Source organism: Ahaetulla prasina, chromosome 2 (assembly GCF_028640845.1).
Source record: "Ahaetulla prasina isolate Xishuangbanna chromosome 2, ASM2864084v1, whole genome shotgun sequence".
Classification (NCBI taxonomy): domain Eukaryota; kingdom Metazoa; phylum Chordata; class Lepidosauria; order Squamata; family Colubridae; genus Ahaetulla; species Ahaetulla prasina.
The window spans coordinates 55,912,730-55,917,418 of record NC_080540.1 but is presented as its reverse complement, the minus strand read 5'-3'; the positions used below and the strand labels follow the sequence as shown (position 1 = coordinate 55,917,418).

The 4,689-nt window shown below is 42.2% G+C and overlaps 1 long non-coding RNA gene across 1 annotated transcript; it reads left to right on the top strand.

Annotated features, from left to right (window-relative positions):
• Positions 1-661: 661 nt before the first annotated feature.
• Positions 662-3,578, top strand: LOC131192875 (uncharacterized). Its single transcript, XR_009153806.1, has 2 exons — positions 662-777; positions 2,875-3,578. It is a non-coding gene; the product is annotated as an uncharacterized LOC131192875 (long non-coding RNA).
• Positions 3,579-4,689: the final 1,111 nt, after the last annotated feature.

Here is a 4,689-nt window from a genome sequence, read left to right as displayed (position 1 = left end):
TAAAAGAGAGCAGAATTTCCTGGATATTTGGTCAGATAAGGAATTACAAAATTAGTCTGTGAATCCTTATAAAGGTTATATTATAACTAGAGATGAGCTGTGGTTTCAATGGCCCCTTGTCCATAGGAGCACAATCTCAGCTCATCATATGGGAGTTTTGGTATCTAAATATGGAGCCTTTTTTCTGCATTTGAATTTTCTTGTAGTGACATGCATTGCACCGTATCTCCGTAACCAAACAATCCAGCAGCTAGTAAACAACGTCCAGTGACATCTGCTATTCCAAGGGATTGCCAACATTTAAGTAAAATACCTGTTGGTAATAAATCTACCACTACTCCTAAAATAAGAATATGCCACTAGTAAATGCCTCAAAGAAGGAATTTGATTCTCTCTCTACAATAAGCTGACCAGACGTCCCGCTTTTGGCGGGACAGTCCCGCTTTTAGCAAATTTGTCCCGCGTCCCGCTGCATTTTTAAAAAGCCCCGCTTTTTCCTGTGGAGGCAACAACTTTCAAGACACGTGGACTTCAACTCCCAGGATTCCCAGCCACAGCTTCCCATGCTGCACTGCGATTGGCTCCCTCTGGCCGCCTCTCAAAAAGAGAGCTTTGCCATTGGTTGCGCAGATGGGGCACGCTGGCAATAGGGCGTTGCTAGGGAGACGGAGGCGTGTTCCTGCTCCGCCCAGGCCCCGTTCGACTCTCCTGGCGGACGAAGTTCCCTCAAGCCAAGCCCGTCCTGACGGCGGAGAGCAGCCGAGCCCTCATAGAAAGGTGGGTGCGTGGGAAAGCCCGGGGGTGTCGCTCGGTTCCCGCAGGAGGAGGAAGGTCTCCGCGCCTGGACTGGGCTGCGAAGCGTGTGTCAATCGCCTCGGCCTGCTGTCCACCCAGCAGGATTGTCCTGCGGCCGCCTCCCACCCACGCAGCACCAGCCTACCCTACCCCATCTGGAGAAAGAGTGATGGAGAGAAAGAGGGGGGCAGAAAATGATGAAGGAGAGAAAGAGAGATGAAGGATAGAAGGGGGAGAAAGATGAAGGAGAGAAAGGGGGAGAGAAAGAGAGATGAAGGAGAGAAAGGGGAGAGAAAGAGGAGGAGAAAGAGATGGAGAGAAAGATGGAGAGAAAGATGAAGGAGAGAAAGAAAGATGAAGGATAGAAGGAGAAAGATGAAGACGAGAAAGGGGGAGAGAAAGATGGAGAGAAAGATGAAGGAGAGAAAGAGAGATGAAGGATAGAAGGAGAAAGATGAAGACGAGAAAGGGGGAGAGAAAGATGGAGAGAAAGAGGAGGAGAAGAGAGATGAAGGAGAGAAAGAGATTAAGGAGAGAAAGGGGAGAGAAAGAGATGGAGAGAAAGATTGAGAGAAAGAGAGGAGGAGAAAGAGATTAAGGACAGAAAGAGAGAAAGGTGGAGAAAGAGATGGAGAGAAAGAGGGAGGGAGAATGGATTTGTTCTGGTAATTGGTTTAACAAGCATGGCACTGAAAAAGTGACTTATGACTGTTTTTTCACACTTAAGAACATTGCAGCGAACAGTCATTAGGGCAAAGAAGCTATGTCACATGACCACCTGGACATGCCCATCCGGTCACATGAAGCACCGCAGTTGTGACATGAGTGACATGATTATTAAAAATGCTGCAATAGGGATAAATGGGTGAGGTAATCACTTTTATCAGTCCTCTGATAAAAGGCTGAAAAAAGTGATTTCTGACAGGTTCTCACACTTTTGACCAGTCCTCACACTTATGACCGGTCATAATTTATCCCTGTTGCAGCATTTTGTGCGTAGGGACTACTCGGAGGACTGAAAAAGTTATTTTTGACCTGTCCTCACACTTTTGACTGGTCCTCACACCTACAACTGTCCTCACATTTTACATTTTGCACCCTATCTTGTAACCGTGGTGAAGAGAAGCAGTTGTGAAATAAGTGATATGGTTGTTAAAAATGCTGCAATGGGCATAAATGTGAGGATGGTCATAAGTGCGAGGACCGGTCAGAAATTACTTTTTTTAGCCCTCTGAGTAGTTTCTATGCCCATAGCCAGGGCCACGCGGTCACATGAGCAGCTAGCCATGCCCACCCAGTCACATGACCACCAAGCCACACCCCAAAATAAGCAACGCCCACAGAATCGGTACTAAAAAAATTAGAACACTCCCGCCCCTGGTCAATGGTGTCCCACTTTACCAATGTTAAAATCTGGTCACTATACTCTACAAGCTTCTGTCAAGTAAGCAGCAATGATAAGTTATTCAGTCAAGCTGCCTGAGATTGGGAAGTGAAAGGAAATCTACAAGGAATCCCATCAACATCCAACCCCAAAATAGTATCACTTTCTTTAATACCATGGATATGGTTGGCAGAGGCATTTCTTTCCAGTAAAGAAAGAAAATGTCTTTATTTAATTTATCCTGGCCACACCACCAATGCATCAAAGAAAATTTAAAAATACATATTCATAATCCTAAAGAAATCAAAAGGACTGATTGCTTTTATGCCTTTCAACCCAAGGTTTTTAAGACTATACTGCCAGTAGCTCCAAGAAAAAAAATATTTCTATGTGCATGGAATACAGGCCAAACATAAATGCTGGCCTTTCATGAGTCTTTAAAAATTTGGCTGTGTACCCAAGCCTGGAGCTCTGACTGTGTTAAGGACACAGTTCCTTGGCTTTACTGTTAATTGGTTAATTATCTCCGCTGCTGTATATATTTATTTTTGGATGTTTTTACTGTTTTAAATATTTTTAGTCTCAATTGTTTTTATAGTTTTAGATTGTAAGCTGCCCAGATTTGCTGGTTGAGATTGGCAGGTCCAGAAATGGAATGAATAAAGAAACAAATAAATGCCTTTCTGCCATTCTAGAATTTATTTTTAATAACAATCTGAAACTGAAGAAAAGACTGCAGTTGGTACTACCACAATGCAAAGAAAAAGAGGGAAGATTAATCATTCTTCTAACAACAAGATATTGAAGACATACCTTCAAATTACTATCTGTGCTGATGATGTTACTTAATTTAAATAATGAAATGTCTACAACAAAGCAACCAAGAGAGCACCAAAGGACCTCTAAACTCACGTCAACACTGTGTTACAAATATTATCTTTTATTGTCATGATTCTTTGGGAAAGAAGTCATGGCATTCACCCAAAAGGGGTGAGTGATGTCACATGAGTATTTGAGTCTTCATATAAATTATGCAATTGATATCAACTCACATGGGATATTATTTGTGACTTTTATCAAACACCTATGAAGGGTATTTTCATCAAGGTTGGAAGAAAGAATGGATGTATTCGTTTCCACATTCACACACACACACACAAATGTGGCCCAGAATTAGAATTATTCACACTCAGGCATGACCAGGCATTGGTACATAAACATTTAGTAATATCACCATTGCCAAAATAATGTTTGTATATTCTTCATCATCTAAATGTAATGTCTGATTTTGATTTACAGTAGTTTGTCATGAAACAATGAAATGCTCTGGATCTCCTTTCTGAATAGTCATCTTCTATAACAATGTCTTCCTTAATTAAAATAAATTTGGTTTGTTTCAGACTGTGAGGCATACTAAATTTGGAAAAGTCTTCACCTGAGCTATAAAACTGAAATAGTCTAAGGCAGGGGTAGTCAATCTTTTTATACTTATCGCCCACTTTTGTATCTCTGTTAGTAGTAAAATTTTCTAACCACCCACCAGTTCCACAGTAATGCACAGTGTATCATCGTCTGTGCAGGCCTCTCGTGCATCGTGGATTGGGTTTGGGGGGGGAGGGCGCCAGCTACCAGCTCTGCTTGTCTGTTACAGCTGGGTGGTGTGCGGGGAGATGTGCGAGCTATTCTGGGACGAGGCTCTTCTGTTTGCAGTCGCACTATAGCACCATTTAGTTTACTTACGTAACGTGAACTAAATTTATGCTTGGGCGATACAAATAGTATACTTTCAGAAATTTAAATTGTCACGGGGAATTTTATGAAAACCTAATGAAAATGTTTTTAAATAATGTTATGAAATTTTTTTAAAAATCAATTAAATAAAAAAAAAAGTGCTTCAGTATCGGACAAAACCCCTATTGCCCACCTGAAAGCTGGAACGCCCACTAGTCCCACTAGTAGGGACCAGGTTGACTACCACTGGTCTAAGGAGACATGGAATTATCAAAGATGAAGATTGACCTGAATGAAGACTTCTAAGTTGTGACCCAATGGTTTTAACATGTTGGCTGCAGAAACTCTTCTCAGCTCCAATAATAAAGACCACACATCCCTCCAAAATTGCACTGCTCAGATTGGGCAGTAAATCAATCTATTGTCCCCCTGTTTTAAAGACAGAGAGAACAAGAGGGGAGCAAAATATAGGTCTTTTGAGTCTTTGTTAGATTCCACACATACCATAAAACAATCATCCCAAACTCCACAAAAGGGGGGCACATCTATCTACTGACATTGCATCTCCATAGTGCACGGATGTCAAACTCGCAACTTCATGTTGCCATCACATGAAGTATTGTGACATTTTCCCCTTCACAGAGCTGGGGCGGGTATGGCCTACGCATGACGCACTTGGCCCATGGGCCACCAGTTTGACACCCTTGTCATAGTGTATCCTTGAAGGCCTAAAACGTTTCATTTTAAATCTACCGGCCTCAACTAGAAACTGGCTGTCC